Raw genomic sequence first — 22280 nt, 5'->3', positions numbered from 1 at the left:
CAGCCTCTGCCATGCCTTTAGCATTGACTAGGTGCTAGTTACCGTGCTAAGGGTTTAATACACATTACATCATTTAATGCTCACGGCAGTCCTTGAAGAGCGACATTATGATTTTCATGATGTCATGGTTTTTATGACCCACCCAGTGGGATCTGGTGACCGCTTGCACAGGAATCCCTGCAGGACCTAAGGGATTCGAGATTCCCAGACCCTGCCAGACATGCACAATCAAAATCCTTGTGTGGAGCCTGGAGATCCGCATTTCAAGCGCTCCTTGGCTGATTTGTAAACGCACACTGGGTTATCTTGGATTGGTTGGAATAGAGGAAGTTTAGTGACTGCTAGGAATCCAAGAGACTGAGTCCAGCAGTATCATTATTTTTCCTTCCTTTTGGTGGACAATTTTATTTATTTTTGAAATTTTTTATTGAAATATGGTTGATTTATAATGTGTTAGTTTCAGGTGTACACCAAAGTGACTCAGTTATACATATATATAAATATATATATTCATTTTCTATATTCTCTATTATAGGTTATACAAGATATTGAGTATAGTACCCTGTGCTATACAGTAGGTCCTTTTTGGTTATCTATTTTATATATAGTAGTGTGTATATGTTAATCCCAAACTCATAATTTATCCCTCCCCCTCCTCTGCTTTGGTAACCATAGATTTTATCTACCTATCTATCTATCTATATCTACCTGCCTACCTACTCTGGGTCTTAGTAGCGGCACACAGGATCTTCGTTGCTACGTGCAGGATCTTTCAGTCTCAGCATGCAGGACCTTTAGTTGTGGCATGTGGGATCTTTAGTTACGGCACACGAACTCTTAGTTGCGGCATGTGGGATCTAGTTCCCTGACCAGGGATCGAACCTGGACCCCTTGAATTGGGAGCGTGGAGTCCCAGCCACTGGACCACCAGGGGAGACCCGATAAGTTTGTTTTCTATGTCTGTGAATCTTTTTCTGCTTTGTAAATAAGTTCATTTGTATCCTTTCTTTAGATTCCAAACATAAGTGATATCCCATGATGTTTGTCTTTCTCTGTCTGGCTTATTTCACTTAGTATGATCATGTCTAGGTCCATCCATGTTGCTGCAAATGGCATTGTTTCATTCTTTTTTATGGCTGAGTAGTATTCCATTGTATATATGCACCAATTTATGCATTCATCTGTCAGTGGACATTTAGGTTGCTTTCATGTCTTGGCTGTTGTAAGTAGTGCTGCTATGAACATAGGGGTGCGTGTATCTCTTCGAATTATGTTTTTCTCCAGATGTATGCCCAAGAGTGAGATTGCAGGATCATGTGGTAGTTCTTTTTTATTTTTTATAAGTTTATTTATTTATTTTATTTTTTGGCTGCGATGGGTCTTCATTGCTGTGCATGGGCTTTCTCTGGTTGCAGTGAGCAGGGGCTACTCTTCATTGTGGTGCGCGGGCTTCTCATTGTGGTGGCTTCTCTTGTTGCAGAGCACAGGCTCTAGGTGCGTGGGCTTCAGTAGTTGTGGCTCGCAGGCTCAGTAGTTGTGGCACACGGTCTTAGTTGCTCCGCAGCATATGGGATCTTCCAGGGCTTGAACCCGTGTCCCCTGCATTGGCAGACGGATTCTTAACCACTCTGCCACCAGGGAAGCCCTCATATGGTAGTTCTATTTTTAGTTTTTTGAGGAACCTCCATACTGTTTTCCATAGTGGCTGCACCAATTTACATTCCCACCAACAGTGTAGGAGGCTTCCCTTTTCTCCACACCCTCTCCAGCGTTTAGTATTTGTAGAGTTTTTGATGTTGGCCATTCTGACCGGTGTGAGGTGATGCCTCATGGTAGTTTTGATTAACATTTCTCTAATAATTAGCTATGTTGAGCAACTTTTCCTGTGCCTGTTGGCCATCTGCATGTCTTCTTTGGAGAAATGTCTTTTTAGATCTTCTTCCCATTTTTTGATCGGGTTGTTTGTTTTTTTTTGATATTGAGCTGTATGAGCTGCTTATATATTTTGAAAAAAGCCTTTGATAAAATTCAACATCCATTATGATTAAAACAACAGCAACAAAAAAAAACTCTCCAGAAAGTGGGCATGGGGGAACGTACCTCAGCAGTATCATTTAAAAAAAAAAATCAGCACTTCCAGCAGAGATGAAGCATGATACCTGCCTTTGGAGATGCTGAAAGGACCCCATTTACAAAACGATGCTAATGGTGTTTATCTGGATGGGACTAAGGTATACAAAGGCTGTTCCCTCCCACCTTCCCCAGAGACCTGGCTTTGCACACTGGACTCAGGAGGGAGGGAGGAAAAGAAGTGTGTCCAGATGAAAGCAGAAGACACAGACTTCTCAGAACTAAGGTCCTGAACTCAGCAGAGTTTAGCCTCCGGGAACAGGAGACAGAGAGATGGAGATGGGGCAGGGGCCCCAAGGAGGCCGACTGTGAAGGTTAGCTGGGCTCCTCTTGTATCCCCTGCAAGACTGAGGGCTAAATCCATCACTGTGTGGATGAAGCAACACAGCTTTCTTTCTCAGGAAGAGGCATCCAAATGTTTACCGTGGTCCTGAGGACTTATTCTGAGAAGGCAAGCTACCGAAAGGGCCTTCCCAGTTTCCAATGTTTTCCTATTCCCAGGCTCTCATGTTAGAGGGGTCTCGGTCCTCAGTGTGCCTCTGTGAGCCCTGTACAATGTCTTCTGTGCCACTGGCTTCATCAAAGAACAGAGCCTCCTGGTGTGACTTTAGTGTGAATGCAGGAGGTGCCGTCGGGGTGACGCGTGAGGGGCTTTCATCTTCCTACGGAGGGGCTGCCTTTGCTCTGCCTGTGCTTGCCTTCCTGGGGGCTTTGGAGGGAATAGTGGGCCATTGTCGGGGGAGGTCCCCTATCACCCAGCCCCCAGAGGCTAAGGCTGTTAGGCTTCGGCACATGGACACTTTGGGACAAGGGGACCGACTCTTCGAAGGCCGCTATAGCCCCGCAAGAGGCAGGAGGCTGAAGGTGGCAGGGCAGATCCCTTTCTGGAGGTGGAGGAAACAAGACCTGCAGACCCACACCCCTGCCCTGGGGACACTGGGGCTCTTTCCTACTCTCACCAAGTTTGAAGGGCACATCCCAGTTAAAGGAGAGAGAGTTCGGCCAAGGACAGATTTTTACACCTGGCTAGGGTGAGACCTGCCATGGTGCAGAGCTATTCAGTCCAGAGCACTTCAGTTACACACTAGCGCGTGGACACGAGCACACCCAGGCACACTCACACACGCACCAAGCCCTCCAGGTGCAAAGCGCACGCCACAGACAGCTACACCCAGGACAGGCAGGCACGCAGAGCACAGACTCATCAATGAGATTGGGTGCCCATTGTTGGGATGGGCAGGTGCAGGGTCACTGGGCAGGGAGCAAGCCTTAGTGTGCACGTTGAGTGGAACAGCCTGTGTCAGGAGTGAGCAGATTTGCCCAGCAGTGTCCCCAGCTCCCGCTGCCACACTCCAGCTGTCACGTGCCAACCGAGGAGAATCTTGTGCACTCCTCAAGTGACTCTGCCAAAACACCCCAGCCCATGATTTAGCTCAAATATTTGTCCACTTGGACTCAATTAATTCTCTAGTGCAGCACAGAGGGCCCAGCAGGCTCTTTTTAGATGCAACATCCTCGTTGTATAGGGTGCTTTATGTCTCCCCTAAGAGGCTGAAACTGTCCTTAAAAATAAGTGTGTGTGTGAGAGAGAGAGAGAGACAGAGCGGGGGAGGGTGGTGGTCAGGAAGGGGAGACAGACAGAGAGAGAGGGGGAGAGAGGCAGAGAGAGAAACAGAGGCCAAAGACAGACAGAGGGATGGACGCTGACCACGCTGACCTTTCCAGAAGAGGCTCACATTCTGAAAAACCCAACACAACAAATCAAACCAAATCCAGGCATGTCTGAGGAGAGCAGCACACGTGGTCGCCACGGGAGCAAGGCTGTACGCAGCACAATGAATCCTCTTCCCACAGCACACCTGCAACTCTTCCATAGTGTGTGTTGTTTGGTTTTACACCCCACCCTCAGCAAGCATTTGAATTAATATAAACATCTCTTAGCCGGTCCTTACGACGACAGCAGCATTAGGGTGGGAGGGACCTACTCAGACAAAGATTGGCACAATGCCTTCTTTGTGTCATCCTTCCCGATGGAATAGGGACGGCGGCAAGACTGTGCGGGAGGGTTCTGGGTGGTCCATCGGTTCATCAGTGGCCTGGACTCGTGAGAGATTGGGGCAGGGGACAGGGATGTGTTTGATGACTCTGTGTGTCTGTAACATGCAAGGCGAGCTTCGGAGGGATGGGAATCTGAGGACGGCCAGAAGGAGCCTTGCTTTTGCCAAAAACGATGCTTTCAAATGACAGCAGGAAATGCGGCCCCGAGGGAGGCTGTTGGAGGTATGGGCGCTGGGCAGAGTTGGTATAGGAGTGGAGGGAAGACTCGGGAGAAAAGGACGAGTTTCCATCAGCAGGAATGGGGAGGAAAACTCAGCACTGGAGAATACAAGCCTAGTGATAGCCAGCTTAGGGGTTTTTGCTGTGGCTGGTAGGGGCAGAAATATCCCCTGCAGAAGAATGATCGTAGGTAAGACCACAGAACTGAAACATCTGCCTATGATGCTGAGGATGGCTGAGCTCCCCGTACAGCTGAACTCGTCCCTTCTACACGTGCTGTCACTGTTGGTCACTGAAGGTGCTACGTAGACACAGTGAATAAGAGAGACATGGAATCTGTCCTCTCTGTCACTCTCGGTTTTGTTTTGTTTTGTTTTGTTTTTTCAGACAAGTGAGAAAGCTTTTTTGAAGTACACATATAATTCAGGGGGTGGGAAACAAACAAAAAAAGCAAACTACATCCCAGGAACCCAAGTTATGCCCTTTATTTTAACATATTTCTCTGTTCAGTTCACACATATGATAGAAACCACTGCAGTTTGCCCTCAATCGAGGGGCCTTATAGGAAAGGCCAGGTAGTTAACTCCTCAGTGGTGTTATAGGAAAGATTTCCTCTCAAGTAGAGGCTCTTTTCGCAAACAAATTTTTACAGATACACTTGTAAGAATAAAAAGGTCAGGGAGCATCAGAAGAGGGTCAAATAGTCAAACAGTGTGGTAAGCCCTATAATTTTAGTAAAATGTACAGAGGAATTGGGAAGATGAGTTGGGAGTGCATTTACTCCAGGCAAGGGTATTTGAGAAGGTTGTAGCCAGTCCAGAGTTCCTGTAGGAAGTGCGCTGTATCTCAGTCCTAAAGGATGACTTCCTGTTACCCAATAAAGGGGTGAGGTGCAGGGTACAGTTTTGACATGGGAAGAAACTGCTCCAGGTGGGGAAATGATACAGTCAGAGCCTCAGAGGTTGGGGAGATTACAGTATGTTGATGGAACTGAAAGAAGTCCAACAGAGAGAATAGTTACAAGATGGTGCCAACGGTGAGAGCTGTACACAGGCCCGGTTATAAAGGGCCTTGACGGCCCAGGTGTCTGGGCCTGGTTCTAAGAGAAGGAAACTACTTTTCCAACTTCACTGGTAGGATGGAGACTAGACTGCTCCAATTGGGCTGCAGAAGTGGCCTTGTAGTGAAGTTTCCAAAGCTAGAAAGAAGGTGGGATTATCTAAAATCATGATCTCCTCTGCTCTTTCCACATTGGCTCCTGAGAGGTAGAAACTTCAGGCCGAAGAGAAACAGACCAATTGTGTGCAGGGCTGTTAGGTTACTGGCGTTTTTTCCCCATTTCATTTTTGATAGCACTGTGGGAGAAGGAAACAGCTTATACTGGAGGGGAAGAATGGGTCCTATGTGATCCATTTGGAAACCACCTTGCGTAATAATGCAGAATACCTGGTAGGCATAGGCAGAAGATGTGTTTGATCAGTTGATTGATTGGAGAGGCAGCTCATGGGCAGCCAGGCAGGCTCTGTTCCATCTCACTTTGGGAGGTTCCAAGGGGGAGCCATGCTGAAGTTGGATGCTTTGATGACTGATTTCTTAACTCCTTCTCTCCCATTCCCTCTACTGACCCAGATCCAGTGGGAGCTCATGGTGGGGAGTGAGGGCTGCCCCAAAGCATGTGCCTCCCCATTAACCAGCCATGGACCAAGAGTGAGAAATTATAGCTCGAAACCTGGAGTCCGAGATATCTGGATCGCAATCTCAGCATCACCCCTTCCAGACTAAGTGACCTTGGCTCATTTACTTCACCTCCTAACATTCAGCATCCTCACCTGCCCAGTGCAGGTTGTCGTCATGTTCCTTCAAAGAGACACATACAGCGAGGGCTGAATTTGATTATGACACGAAGTGCTTAGCATGGGGCCCAGCACCGTCAACACTCAACAGAAATAGCTCAACGATTACTATTCTTAGTAGTAGCAGTTTTAGCATTAAATTAGTATTATTTTACGTCTTTCTAAGGCCAAGAAGACCCACGTTTATTCATACATAGATGCTTAGCTGCACAAGCAAATGCTGATATGAGCCATCACACTTTTTGCCTACAAGATGCCAGGAGAGCTGGGAAAGTCACTGTAAAACCAGACGCCAGTGACATCAGCAGTCAGTACCATTGGGAAGGGGTGAGGATGCCAAAGATTGAGTTAAGGTTTCACTTTCTAAGTGGCAGTAGTGGTATTCAGGGACAACGTGAGATAGAAAGAGTTGTGTGAAGGGATAAAACGTGCAATACGTCTTTTCACAAATCCTGGGCAACCACGTGCCGTGGTGAGTGGCAGAGTAAAAGAAGCCACACAGGGAGTTGGGGAGCTGTCTTCCCAAACACATGAAGCACTTTCCACACCTCTCAGTGCCTGATGAGTTGCTGATGGTGCTGGGAGCTCCACACGTGATGTATGTCGTGAGGTAGAGAGTGAAGATCGGACGTTTAGAGGCTTTGGCTCCCTGAGTGTTTATGGTGTTGTGCAGATGAGAGCCGCTGAGAAACTAAAATCATGAAGCAATCCACGTGAGAATCGGGGCCCTGGGAACAGCACTGAGACAAGATGCCAAGGGAGGGGAGGGGAGTCGTGTGGTCCATGTTTAGATGCAGGAGGCACCTACAGTCCACTTGTCTAGATTTACCAAAAGGGGACCATGTCATGCATGGATTTTCTACTTGAAAATATATTTTGGAGAACCTTACACATCAATAAATGTGTAACTATCTCCTAATTTTAGAGCCACATAGGGTCCTACTGTAGGATGCAAATACCTTTTGCCTAAATGTCAATCATTATCTACTGTTTCAGTCAGGATGGGGTAAATTATGCTGCAGTAACAAATGACTCCAAAACCCTAGTGGTTTATGGTAGTCAACAGTAGGCACTCATCAAAGATTGTGACATTTTACCAGTGTGCCCTCCAGAGAGACTATACCAGTTTATAATCCCAGTGGTGATATAGGAAAACTGCCCATTTTCCCCCCACTCCTATGCTTTAGGAAAGAACATGACCAGAGCAGGTTAATAAAAAGCACGGCCTTGGCAAAATCATTAGGTTGATGCCCCTTCCTCTTCACCCTCAGCCTGCTGTCCTGTCTTCTTCCCACCCAAAGAATCCTAGACATTCTTTAAGGGAAGCCTATATGCAGACACCAATGTGCTTATTAATTATACTGTGTCGTGTTGGTTCCAAACCCTTGGACTAGAGAAGAATGATTCCCAGAAGGGCTGTCTTCCCGGCAGAAGGCAGACTCTCCAACTCAGTCCTCCCCGCCACGCAAATATGTGCCTCTTCTAGCCAACGAGACTTTTATTTGCATCCCTTTGTCATTAGCTCTGTGCAAAACTATGAGTTGGGAAGATGAAGAAGAAGGAGGAGGAAAAAATGACACAGAACATTCTTCAGAAGTCACTTTCTTTTTATTTTGACGTTTTAACCACGACTGATGACTTTTATCTCCAAGGAAACTGCCTCAGTTCCAGGAAGAGATGCTCCAAGCTTCCTTTGACCTGTACATGGCCATGAAATAAAACAAAGTGCAGGACTTGGGTTCCTGAAGAGCCAGAGGGAAATCATGCCACTAGTAGTTGGCATCTGTCCACACAAGTGCTGGGGATGCCCCAGCTTCAGTGACATTTTCCAGGAACCGGACAGACACAGGCTCACGTTTTCCAGTCCTCATGGCACCTGGTATCCTCCACTGTGTTTCTCCCAGTGGTCGCTGAAGGTCCCCTCACTAGGACTGGCAGGAAGCCCACTCCCTACGATGTGCTGCCAACCTCCCTCACGGTGGCTTTGACCTTCCCCTTTAGTCACAATGCATACGTTTGAATCCCGATTTATCAGAAGCCAAGGAGCACAGACTCAGGAAAACTAGAATTCCAGCTTCATCTGTTCTGCCTCCTAATGGTGAACTCAATGAGTTATTCTTTCTGAATCACACACTGTAAAACATGGGTGACAGCATTTCTCCTGTTGAGTTGTTATACAGGTTAAATGGAGCAGTGATGCAGAACTCACACAGAACTTGATGCGTAGGTAAGCATTGACTCATTACCACAATGTCTTACTTTCTATATTCACCATCTTTACTCTAAGCTTCATCACCTCTCCCCAGAATTAGTATAATTGACCCCTGTTGGCTTCCTCTGCATTGACTGTTGCCTTTTGAATTCCACAGTGAGCATCCAGGGGCGAGATCTGTCCTTCACTCATTCATTCATTCATCAAGGTGTTCAGTTTTGCTGTATGGGAGGAGCCCACCTGGCCTACTGGTTCGTTCTGACATCCGGCAGACCTAACTTAGTGCCTTAGACCAGTTATCTAATGCACAACCTCGGGGAAGTTACTGAACCTTACCAGCCTCTGTTGCCTCATCTATAAAATAGGAATAATAAGATCTGCTGCGCCAGGAAGTGGTTCTGAAATTTGAGTTTCTATAGAAGCCAGCTGGGAAGCCTGTTTAAACGAAGATCTGGGGTACAGCCTAGGTCACCTTATATGTAATCAACTATATGTGATGTACCTATCATAATTTGAGAAGCCCCCTGTGAAGATTGATAGATACTTCCTGTCAAGGACTTAGTCCAGTGCCTTGCACATAGTAGGTACTCTTACTATTAATTATAGCATTGATCAGACCTTTGGACCCATCAAAATATGTTTTGGGCCCCTCTTATGTGCTAGGCGTAGAATACATCAATAACCCAGAGAGACGCCGTCAAGCCATTGATTCTAAAAGGGCAGGCAGACATTGAACAAACATTCTAAGTATTATACAAAAAAAAAAGAAACATAGGGCGCTCTAAACCATTGGGAAGATGGTTCAGACATTAGTCTCCCCCTGTGCCCCCACCCCAGTCTTTTGATGTCCACTTCCTGCACCGTGCACGTGCTGCTCCGCCGGAGCCAGCTCATACCAGCTAGGGAGAATTGATTGTTACATCTTCAAGAATTTTGTGAGCCAAGCGACTTCCCACTGATAACTTGAAATTGCTCTTGCTGGATGTATTTACGCCATAGAAATCCAGAAACGTCACAAATCAGGGCTCTCCACCCCCAACCCCGAGAGCCGGTTGTTAAACATTTACTAGCACACCTCGGCACGCGGGTCATCTTCCCAGCCCCCCACCTCTGTTCTTTGCCTTCTTCCCACAGTCCTTGTACTGGTTTGACCCCTACCCCCAACTCTGGATCCAACTGACTGTCTCAGAACAGCCCAGATGAAATCTCATGCCATGTTTAGATTTTTTTCCCTGGGAGAGTGGTTGAATGCCAGGTCACCAATCCTGCTGGCAAGGACGCTAGTGTTCATAATGAATTCCACCTGCTGGGCACACCCTATGCTTCTTGGTGGATAAAAGAAGGAAATTTCCCTCCAGTAACAATGACATCTGATAGAATTTTTCTTGTCATCCCTACCCACCTCCACCACGACATTTCTCTCCGCCGTCACGTTGGCAGAACACGATGTTTTGGAGAGTCCCTTCCGTGGGGTGGGGGCATTCAGGTGCTGTCACCAGCCAGCTGTCTCGCCATGCGCTGGGACAGAGGAGAGCCCAACCCTGGCAGGCCCCTGCAGGAGGTCCTCTCATCAGATCACTGGTTGGCCCCTCTATGGGAAATTCCTTTCTCTTGTACAGAACATTCTCTCCACCCCAGATTCCCTCTGATAGAAACTCAAAAGGAGAAATGCCAGGCCATAGAATTTAAACAGAAGGGCCTTAGACAACTTATCTCACTTCAGCAACTTTGCAGTTTGTATTTGTAAACCTCACTTATTTACTTGTCCTGTTTTTGTTAAAGTAAACTCATTTGGAGCCGCCACATAAAAGGGTTTTGTTTACATGGCCTCTGCTTTCAGTTTAGATTCCTGGTTCAGTCTATTCACGTGAGCCCCATTTTTTTTCTCCCAAAGAATAAAAAAAAAACTTTAAGTAAAGTTCGGAGCCTCTCAGACAGGAATAACAGGCCACGATTTTGTACAAAAGGCTCAAAGCATGGCAAGAGAAGGCGCGGGGAGGCAGAGAAGGAATTTGAGTCTTCACAGATCAGGTTTGCCTGGGTACCAGAGTTTGGGGCTTGGGGCTTGCCAAGGTTTTCTGGCCTGGAAACCATGATCGGGTTCCATCAGGACAGAGCTGAGGGCCTGTAACTCGTGTTGGCTCAGTGGGGCTCACAGGAGGATTCCCAGAGTCTCACTGACACCCTCTTACACCCGAGGCCCCTCAGAATCAACACTTCATTATGTGCCTGTGGGATGCCTTTCCACCCACTCATCTTGAGAGATGGTCTTATTACTTGCAGAGGAGCCAAAGGAAGGCTGATTGGCATTCTGTCACCTGTTCCTATGTCTGTGTGTGTGTGTGTGTGTGTGTGTGTGTGTGTGTTTAGGGAATCTTTCTGGAGCACTGGGGGTAGAAATTACTGCCATGAGATTTACCCACTAACAGCAGTGGGAAACTGGAAAAAACATTCATTTTTCTCCTCCCCCCACACCAGCTTCATTCATGTTTCTAGCTGATGGGAAGACAAGTTACCTCCTAGCAAGGGAGTTAAGCAGGAGACTCAAGAACCATAAGAACTTGTTCATGTGCTTTGCTTAAAGATTTGAGACTCCCCTGTGGACTCTTTTTGGGGCACCCTCTCCCCAGTATCTGCTTTCCTGGCTCTGACTAAGTACAGCTCATGGATGCGGGCCTCTCTGCAAAGGAGCCTGGGAAAGCTGTCGCCCTGTAAGCAGCCTCTCAAAGGGAGGGGAAAGAACTCATAGGCAACAATCAATGGGGGAATTATGAAAGTATGATGAAACTGCTCTATGGGCTATCATATGACAGTTAGAAAGGATTAGTTATATTGGAATATCCTGAAAGGGAAACGTCTGGGACACATCGTCCAGTTAAAAAGCATATGTGCAACGTGGTGTCATTTATGTTTAAAAAAAAAAAAAACTTAATTTCGAAGGCACTATATTGAGTGAAAAAACAATCTCAGAGGGTCAAATACTATATGATTCCATTTATATAATTTATAATTCCATTTAATAATTCTGTCTCAAAATGACAGAATTATAGATATGGAGAAAAGATTAGTGGTTGGAAGGGGTTAGGGAACAGTAGAGGGGGGAGAGGAGGTATGACTATAAAGGAGTAGTTGATGGAATAATTAGAATAATTTATTGAAGAAATAATTCCATATCTTGGTGGTTGCGGACACACAAATCTACATGTGATAAAATGGCATAGAACTATATACCTGCTTTGTGCCAATGTCATTTCCTGGTTTTGATATTGTAGTATTGTTATATAAGATGTAACTGCTGCAGGAAACTGGGTGGAACTGGGTACAAGTCTCAAAACAATACCATGTATTTCCATAAATCTATGTGTAAGTAAACCTCACTTACAAACAAACAAAAAGCTAAAAGGATGTATGTCATTGTGGTTGCCGTTGTCACTTGGCCAGAAGGGAAATATTTGCGATTAGGGATTGGTCAGAGGATGCTTAGCCTTTTCTGTAACGTTAGAATATTTCTCCAACTGATACACATTTGTGGAATTTAAAAAAGCATCGTCAACTTTGTAGAGTGAGCCAAAATCAACAAGTGTTGATTGAACATTACATGGTTGTAACAGTGAAAACCCTGATACAATCTCTGTCCTCGTGGGGGGCTGGGTCCAGCCATACAAACTGCCATTAAACAGATGGTCACACATATGGTGGTTGCCAGAGCCAAGAGGCACCATGAGCAGTGAAAATGTGGAACAGAGAACCTGGGATTCGTCTCCGTAGCGTCTGCAACCACCCCGTACCCAGTGTGTTCACTCACTCACACACTTACTTATTCACTCATCAAACATTCACTGTGCCTTTCTTGACTACCCCGAAGAGATGGAGAAGAGCAACTGGGCTTCCTGCATCAGTTACAGAGAGCACAGCCCAGAGACTGACCAATAACAAGTCTCGGCAACGGGTTTGATCAGGATGGATTTGCTCTAGTTGAAAAGGGGCTTGGGCAAGTGGGCTGTTCACACAGCCTCTACAACATGAATAGTGCCCCCCACTCCCCACGGGAAGTTGTATGAGCCAATGGTCCTTAACTTGGGGCTCTGGGTCCCACTGAGTCCTCTCCATCCTGCTTCAACCTCTCAGAGCCCTCCAAGGGATGCCCCAGAGCCCCATATGGGAGCGTCTTTCTGTTTCGACTACTCAGCATCCCTTTCCCCATCTCCTTGATTCAGCAGTTTGATTGTTCTTGGGGAAAACCATCTTGCTTTCTCTTTCAATTTTACGTGATTTCATGTAGACAGACTTCCAACCAAGGCTCTAGGCGTGGGGTCATCAGAGGCAGTGAGAGATTCAACTCCAAAATTTTTGTGAGAATTATTGAAAAGAGGCCTTGTTTCCACAGGAGCTGAGGTACGCCTGAAGCCGCCAGCAGCCATCTTGTCTGAAAATGGAATCAACGGGAGCAAAGCAGAGGTGAGAGAAAGTCTGACTCCTAAAGATATCTTTTGAGCACTTGGATCCAGCTCTAGGCAGAAGGCTTGAAGCTAGAAATTCCTGTACTTCAGGTGTATGAGCCAGTAAATCCTTCTTTTTGTCCTAAACCAGTTTGAGTTGGGTTTCTACACAGTTTGAAAACTGCTGGGGAGTGGAAGGAACTTTGGATCTCAGAATGTTAATGCTAACAGACATTACATGTATGCATAACCTCTTCAAGGAGCCCCTTCACTTCTTACCACCAATGGATCCTTTTTGTTAATCCTTCTCTACTGCTCTCTTGTTCTGATAGATTCTGTGAACCAAAAACACACCATACATTGTTAATCGATAAGGACATTGTATCTCACTTTTACTGAATACAGTGATAATAGCCATCATTTATATGGCTCTGTTGTAAATACCGTAGACTTGGACGTGAATCTTGCCTGCTTTCCCCACTGTGTACTGGGTCACTTTGGGTGAGTAACCTCACCCCTCTAAGTCTCCTCTCCTCATGTGTAAGGTGAGACATGAACATCACCCACTTCATAGGGCTGTTGTGTGGAATATTTAAGAGAATGCATGTGAAGTGCATGCCAAGGTGTGAGAACTAGTAGCTGTTAATTAGTATTAAAATTGTCATTATCATGATGTCTAACCTTCACAGTAATTCTGCATGCGGTGTTATTATTCTAACCTTATGGAGGAGAAAGGTGAGCCTCAGGGAGGTCATAGAACTCGCTTGGCTTATGGTAGGGTCAAGATTGGAACCTAGGTGTCCTTGAATTGTAAGTCCATGCTTTCTCGCCATACTCACTACCCCAGTCCCTCCCTCCCTCCCTCCCTCTCTCCCTCTCTCTCTCTCTCTCTCTCTGTCTCTCTCTCTGTCTCTCTCTCTCTCTCTCTCTCTCTCTCTCACACACACACACACACACACACACACACACACATTATTAGAGCAATTAAAGAACAGCATCAAATTTCTATAATATGTATTCTCCAAGTATTAATTGAGCACTTACTAGGTTCCAGGCATTATTCTAGACACTGGATGATGCTAATTAGCCTAGTATTTCCGATAGCCTACTTGGTATTAGGTTGGACAGCCAACAACTTGTTTTCTTTTTTTTTTTTCCCATTCTTTTTCAGATTCTTTTCCCATGTAAGTTATTACAGAATATTGAGTAGAGTTCCCTGTGCTATACAGTAGGTCCTGGTTGATTATCTGTTTTATACATAGTAGTGTGTATATGTTAACCCCAAACTCCTCCCCCCATGTTGCCTTTTTGGTAACTGTAAGTTCGTTTTCAATTTCTATGAGTCTGTTTCTGTTATGTGAATAAGTTCATTTGTATCATTTTTTTAAGTTCCACATATAAGCAACGTCATATGATATTTATCTTTTTCTGTCTGACTTCGCTTAGTATGATAATGTCTAGGTCCATCCATGTTGCTGCAAATGGCATTATTTCATTCTTTTTTACGGCTGAGTAATATTCCATTGTGTGTGTGTATATATATATATATATATATATATATATATATATATATATATATATATATATATATACACCACATCTTGTTTATCCTTTCCTCTGTCGAGGGAAATTTAGGTTGCTTTCATGTCTTGGCTATTGTAAATAGTGCTGCAATGAACATTGGGGTGCATGTATCTTTTTGAATTATGGTTTTCTCTGGATATATGCCCAGGAATGGGATTGCTGGACCATATGGAAACTCTATTTTTAGTTTTTTAAGGAACCTCCGTACTGTTCTCCATAGTGGCTGTATCAATTTACATTCCCACCAACAGTGTTGGAGGGTTCCCTTTTCTCCACACCGTCTCCAGCATTTATTGTTTGTAGACATTTTGATGATGGCCATTCTGACTAACGTGAGGTGATAACTCGTTGTAGCGTTGATTTGCATTTCTCTAATGATTAGCAATGTTGAGCATCAACTTCTGATGGAGTTTTATAAAAATACTTAAAGTAGCTCAAAATACTTAAAATAGCTCTTTTAAACACAAGGACCTAAGCACCCGCTCATTTATTTCCATGCCCTCCTTCCCAACCAAACCCTTTCAAAATGGCAGTGAAAGATCCGAAGTCATAAACCTGCAGGACAATGAGAGCAAGGTATCTGATGAAGGCAGACAAGTGATGTGAGCAGAATTGAATGACGCGAGGCTCTAGCTGAAAGGATCCACAGGGTATACAAATCAGTGAACGATAAAGGACTCACCCTAAGACAAGGAGAAGATCCTAACAGCTGTCAGAGAGAGAGAGAGAGCGAGAAGAAGAGAATAGCTCACATTACAAAGAGAGACAAACTGAATGGCAAATACTAATAGAATACCAGTGGATTTATTTTTAGCAGAATTTGGAAGTAAAACAAAGTAAAAGGAGTTTCAGAAACTCCGATAAGCCTGTTTCATCCTCAGTAAATTAGTGATAAAATGTTAGAGGGTGGATGAGAGGAATTTTTGTTTATCAAACGGCAAGCAAGGCAGAAGTATTCAGTAATGTAATGAATGAAGAGCTTCTCTCATCACTCATCAAAACCCACCTTGGTCAGAACGTAGCTCTCACAGCAGCCTGCTCCCCTTTGGGCGGGGCCCACGACTCCGAGTACGAATCAGAACACAGCTCAGAATCTCCTCCTTGATGTAATTAGAAGCTAGATCTCCAAAGTTTTCAGTGCCACCCTCCCACAGAAGGTACCAGACCTCGGGTTGGACCCAGGTGAAAAATTCTATTGTACAATATTGCTTCATCCCTGAGATGTCTCAGCTGCCCACGGCCTTCAAGGGGAGTTTATGGGGGAGGCCTGCTAGGGCTCCAAAGGCCCTCAGGAACCGTTCCTCACAAATCATGGCTTGAGATGGACAAATAGAGGTTCTAGACCATGGCACGGACATCAGCAGCTTATCGTCACCTCAACCAAAACCTCCTGCCCCGCCGTGGCCCCGCATCAGCTTGTGCAATCCCTTGCTGCCTCGAGTGCTGTCAAGGTAATTTTGCCCAGAGTAATGCAGGCACTCTAAACAGCCCACCTGCTCCCTGCCTCTCTTTGTGTCAGTTCACCTTCCACACTTTACACTGGTTTTCTTTCCCAAAACACAGATCTGATCTTATCATTTGCAGGCTCAGGAACCTTCTAAGGCTCCCCATTGCAAAGTCAATAAAATGTCAACTTCCCAACCTGCCACGTTGGCCCCCCTGCGGGCCTCCTAACATCCTTCGGCCCAGGCACCTCCTCCCACCTCCAGACCTGTGCTTGAGCTGTGACCTCTGCCTCCCGGGCCTTTTCCTCCTATCCTGTAGTCGAAGTCCTATCATCCTTCTGTACTTCGTGTGTGCACTGCTCCTACTTCCTCAGAGTCCAGACTTTGTGTGAGTTAACTGTGAATGTCTCTCTCCAAGGGAGACCAACAAGGCAGAATGAGCACAGTGTATTTAAGTCGGAATCCCTTGGAACACTCAGCTCAGAGGTGAGCGTTTAATACCAGTCCAGAGATGAGCAGTAAAGTCTAAGTTGTGATGATAAGATCCTGAGCGCTTAGATGCTCTTCCCCTAGCCTGCAGGGCCTGGTGTGTTCTTCACTGGTCAGGGTCACTGTGGGGAAGATGCTGTATTAATCAAATATGCCTTAATCTGCTCTTGATCACATTGTCCCACTTGTAGTTAAAACTCTGTCCTGTTTCTTTCTAGTAGAAAAATGAACACTATCATGCCCCATCTAGGATGTCAGGAGCACCGGTTAGCGAGAGAGAAGGAGATCTAGGGAATCAGAAGGTCCTCGAATGCAGTTCAGGGACCCTTACTCCTTCTGGACTAGCAGTAACTCTGTTAATGGACTGCATTTGGAGAGTATTTCTCCACCACCATTGCCGTCACCACCGCCTTGCTCCCCCCGTGGAACAGGGGGCTGGCACTGAGCACCCTCATGTAAAATGTGTGGGGCTCACATTATTTGGATTCAGTTTTTTCAAAATGTACATACCTCTCTCCCCTGAATCTCCAACGTGAAATGGACACTGCTTGAGTGGAGACATAAATGAACCAATACCTGCTTTGTGAGTTCTCTTTCAAGGGTCACCATCATCGTTCGTTCCTCTCACAACAAAATTAGCGATATTAATACATGAGAAACAGTTAAAATGGAATCCCAGTACATCTGGAAGACCCATCAGAGAGGCCTGTGTGACCAAAGCTTAAGAACAACACAGGGAGAAACCAGCAAGAACCCGGCTTTTATCATCGGAAGGTACCACGTGCCTGTGTGTTTGTACCTGCTGCCTCACTCGGGGGTTCAGTGCTTCTAAAGGGAAATCTGTTCGAATGTCAGGGCCCAGACAGCCCTCTTGCTTTTCTCAGTCTGCTTTTCGGGTCTTGATGGCGTCAGGGGAAGGTTTCCGGAGAGTGTGCCTTTTCTTTTCCGGAATGTGAAGTTGTTTGGATGAGGCAGGAGGTGACCCCAGTGGAAAGGCTTGACTCCCCACGACTGGTTTTTGATGTGCATGGAGCAGAGATCTGGTGTTTGCCGCAGGCCGGCCAGGAAGCTGCCTCTCATCACAACCTGGGCTGGACTCGCAGAGGCTCTGGAAGGCTGACGTTCCGCCTTGTCAGCGTCTCCTGATGCGTTCATACCTCTGCGCCCTCACGGTTTACCTGGGAGACTGTGGGTTCTGTGGCCACCCGGGAGGCCCCGGTTCCAGCTCCTTCAAGACAGAGCGCCGTTACTCTCAGCAGACATGTCCAGGCTCCCCTGCCCTCCCGGAGACACGCCTTTGCAGAGGAGTCGAAAGACCTCTGCTCGGGATGGCTGGAGGGGTCGCCCTGCTGACAGAGAGGGCTGTGGTCATGCAGAAACTATGTGTGCAGGGCCGGAGGAAAGGTTTGACACCCTTGAAGTGTCGGGCCGACTGGAGAATTCTCTCCCTACCCTTCTCCTAAAGAGAAGACCCTGCCAATACCACCACCAGACCAAGTTCAGAGAGACCGAGAACAAAGAAAGCAAGATACATCCCCCAGATGTTGGCAAGATGAGCAGCGTGTGAGGGGCCAGAAGCCTTCAGCCTGATTCAGACAACGCCAGGGTTATTTTGAGACCTGAATGTGGATGTGAAGGTTTGCCGCAGTGCCTGCCCGTGTCCCTCAGGGGCTCCACCTCACCAAGCACCTTCCACGCTCACTGAGCATCGTTGCACTGGCTGCCTTTCCCCATCAGAGCTCCCGCAGGACCAGGGAGACTATCTCCTAGCCACTTATACAGATGTCAACACAGTAAGGACACAAAGATATGGATAAAGCACCCTTCCCTTTCATGTGCTCACCCACTGACACGCGTCTCTACAATCTCATGTGCCGTGGGGCAGAGGTGTCAGGGCAGAGCGCTGACCAGCACAGCTTGTCCCCTCGTTAAGTCGTAAACTTCAACCCAATTAAGGCAAGACCATCACTCTACTATGCAGAGCAGGGGGGTCTCAAACTTGGGCAGAATTAGACTCACCTAGAGGGGTTATTCCAACACGCTGGCCACACCTCCGGAGTTTTTGATTCAGTTGAGCTGGGGGTAGGGTGCTAAAAAACGGGCATGTCTAACAGATTCCTCAGTGATGTCGAAGCTGCTGCTCCGGCGCTCACCCTGAGAGCCCCTGTACAGGTGAAACACTGAGGCCCATCAGCAGCCAGTAATTAATCATCGTGGCCCAGGTCTCACTTACAGAAAGTAGTTAATCCGAAATTCAGACTCAGGTCTGATTCCGAAGCTTTGCTCGTAATGGCGACAGTATTCTGCCAGCCCTATGACACTCCATTCACAAATCCATAAGTTAAATAACATGGCTATTCAGTGAAGGGGAAATTCAAATTTAGAGTTTTAAAAAATAAATTGGGCATATGGATGAGGTGAATGAATTCAGACAAAGGGTGGCCTGGGTGGGACACTAGAGCTAGGGTGACCCCTGTTCTCATTTTCCCCCAGAGAGTCCCAGGTGGTACATTGGTTTACATGATGTTTTATGATGACCCTAACTATAGATGCTACATTTCCTCAATTGATTAGAGTTTTTAACTTGAATTTTAAAAGGCAAGAAAGGAAGGTAACAATCTGAACAAATTTCCCCTGGATCCTCCCCGCGTGCATTTTACAGCCTTCCTCTTGTAAAGAACCATGTGGGGTTGGCTGTTTAATGAGGCATTTCCCACTCTGAGCTACAAAGTGGTGATTCCAAATCCTGAGAGAAGCCCAGGGGTGGCTTCCAGCCTTAAGTGCCAAATGAAATGCCACCACGGGGCCTCATGTGAATCTGTGGGACTCCCAAGCTACCCAAGAGATGGTCATTGTACCTTATAAAGGAATGTCATGGACCTATCCCAAAGGCATCGGGCACCAATGCCAAAAGGCAATGAACTTGAACTAAGTAAGCCTCCTGATTGGCCGTTGCTGTTGATGCTGTAGAAGACTCTGCCCGATGGCATTGGGCCTGAGTAAATGCTGGCTTGGCTGACCCAATCCAGTAAAATGAATTGGGCATGACTAACGTGTAGGGATGCCAGGCCTTCCATTAACAGAGAAGGCATGCAGGGGCAGCAGTGAGGGTCAGCATACAAAGCTTGCAAACAAAGATTCCTTTCCAAAGGGTGAGTTACAGGGAGGAAGGAAGGAAAGAGAAGACAAACCTTGATGTCCTTGGGGAATGGGCTGCTTAACAAATCCATCCTTACAATTGCAATGCAGCCTGAGGCAAGAGCCCTTGCCGCCACCAAGCAGACGTGAGCACATGGACACCTCTGTAACGTCCACGAGCCTCAGCCTTCCCCTCCGTAAAATGGGGTTCACATTCCACTCTGCTCCTAGTAACTGCAAGAAATTGCCATATGGATCAAATGACAGGAGATGGGAGAAAAGAAAGAAGAAAACTTTACATAGTTAAATGCTTTATAGGAATATAAGGTATCCTCTCACAGCACGGGTTGGGGCGGGGCAGTGAAGAAGGAGGGGAAAATCAAAGGGGGCTTTGGCTTTAAGAACAATGTTTAATTTTGTTTGAGGGTGGCAAATTCGCATATAATTTCTGTAATTTTTAAAGACGGGTAGATATGTGCTATATCTACAAGTCAGTATATTCATAAAGACTTGCAGCTCAATTAGATGGCAACATACAACTCTATTTTTTTCCTCATTTGCCCATTCGAATCCACGTTTTGGGGCCAGTTCTTTCCCACCTCTTGGAAAAAGTCTAGAGATGGTCCCATAAAATTTCTGGTCTGCCTGAGACCACAAAATGCCCTCTTGTTAGTTACAGTCTCAGAAATTGTGTCAATTTGATAAATAATGTACAGTTTCATATAAAGGTCAAAATTCAAGTTAAAGCTTCGCCTCTCGCCCACTCAGGCTGCCTCAGGCTGCGACCTCTAATGGGGGGAAGACGCACAAGGATCTTTCTTTATTTCCCGTCTTTCTCATATCTTCCTGGCCCCAGTCACTGGATTTCTGACCCCTCCAGGCCTGGGAGAGTTAAAAGGCAGGAAAGGTCCTGGGGATCAACACTATAGTGTAACCTGACGATGGTTTTCTCTGGCCACAGCTGATGCTTAAGGCCAGGCCAGTTTTGGGTTGGCAGCGGGGAGTCCGGTTGGTCTGACTTTTCCTCCATCACTGGAGATCTCTCCTCCCCAGTTCCTTTATGCAGACCAAGGTCTCCCCACTGGCTGTTCCACACTTTCCCCTTAGCCCCTGGTGAGGTCCACCCCATGCGGAGTCTCCCCGACATCCCGCGGACTGGGACTCTTCCTGTGTGGCCTGCATCTGGTCCAAAGGAAACATTTGGAAGTGAGGGCTGTGCGCGAGCAGTCACCCTCCCCCATGCCTACCAGGCAGCAGCCCGCCACGGCCACGTGGAGCCCAGGCCTACATGGCCCCAGAGTCTCCAGGAAGTCTGTGCAACTCCTTGAAGGGTGAGCTTGAAACCTCACCCGTGTGCCTTGGGGTTAAGAGGAGGGAACACCGCGCGCACACAGCGGGTGGAGGCTGTGGGTGAGGTGAGAAGCACAGCACGCTCACAGCTGTCTCCAAAGGATTCTTCTCCCGATTTCCACCTGTCAGCTTCTTCAATTTTCAATGCAGCTTTTCAACTTTCTCACCCTTTTATAGCCTCCAGTGAGGGGCTAAAAGGTTGCAAAACATCCTCAGCTACCTAGTTTGCATGTCCCGCAGAGGTGATCCAATAAATTTTTTCTAAATATTCTGAGATACTAAAATGCAACTCTTTCTGCCCGTTGTCCACAGTGACCCCCAATCAACAGGCATTAAATACTACTGGACACTTCGCGAAACAAGACAGAAAGGGTTCTCTCCTAACATCCCACTGTAGAAAAAAGACTGGAAGCAGTTAATAGTAGTTAATTCTAAGGCCTGGAACTATGGGTAATTTATTTTCATTGTACTTCTCTATATTAAAAAAAAATTTAACGGAAAATAAGATATTCTTAGTAAAAGATGAAAAATTCTAGTAAAGGGGAGACTATGCTAAAGAATAAAAGAAAGAAGGGAGGAGAGAGGCAAGAAGAAAGGGCAGGGTTCTCTTTTCTCCATACTCTCTCCAGCATTTATTGTTTGTAGATTTTTTGATGATGGCCATTCTGACTGGTGTGAAGTGATACCTTATTGTAGTTTGATCTCCATTTCTCTACTAATTAGTGAGGTTGAACATCTTTTTACGTGCCTCTTGGCCATCTGTATGTCTTCTTTGGAGAAATGTCTATTTAGGTCTTCTGCCCATTGTTTTTTTTTCCCTTGAGTATTAAAAAAAAATTTTTTTAACACCTTTATTGGAGTATAATTGCTTTAAATGGTGTGTTAGTTTCTGCTTTACAACAAAATGAATCAGTTATATATATACATATGTTCCCATATCTCTTCCCTCTTGCGTCTCCCTCCCTCCCACCCTCTCTATCCCACCCCTCTAGGTGGTCACAGAGCACCGAGCTGATCTCCCTGTGCTATGAGGCTGCTTCCCACTAGCTATCTACCTTACGTTTGGTAGTGTATATATGTCCATGCCTCTCTCTCGCTTTGTCACAGCTTACCCTTCCCCCTCCCCATATCCTCAAGTCCGTTCTCTAGTAGGTCTGTGTCTTTATTCCTGTCTTACCCCTAGGTTCTTCATGACATTTTTTTTTTCTTAAATTCCATATATATGTGTTAGCATACAGTATTTGTCTCTCTCTTTCTGACTTACTTCACTCTGTATGACAGACTCTAGGTCTATCCACCTTATTACAAATAGCTCAGTTTCGTTTCTTTTTATGGCTGAGTAATATTCCATTGTATGTATGTG

The 22280-nt window shown here is 46.1% G+C and overlaps 1 long non-coding RNA gene across 1 annotated transcript in view; it reads left to right on the top strand.

The window, feature by feature from the left end:
* Positions 1 to 22280, top strand: part of LOC117200687 (uncharacterized) — a 200622-nt gene that overhangs the window by 101544 nt on the left and 76798 nt on the right. The window contains exon 18 of the long non-coding RNA XR_007479468.1: positions 12860 to 12930. This is a non-coding gene — a long non-coding RNA (uncharacterized LOC117200687). The remainder of the gene's footprint in view (positions 1 to 12859; positions 12931 to 22280) is intronic.

Source organism: Orcinus orca, chromosome 10 (assembly GCF_937001465.1).
Source record: "Orcinus orca chromosome 10, mOrcOrc1.1, whole genome shotgun sequence".
NCBI classification, from domain to species: Eukaryota; Metazoa; Chordata; class Mammalia; order Artiodactyla; family Delphinidae; genus Orcinus; species Orcinus orca.
The sequence above is the reverse complement of the archived record's forward strand: the minus strand, read 5'-3'. Positions and strand labels throughout refer to the sequence as shown.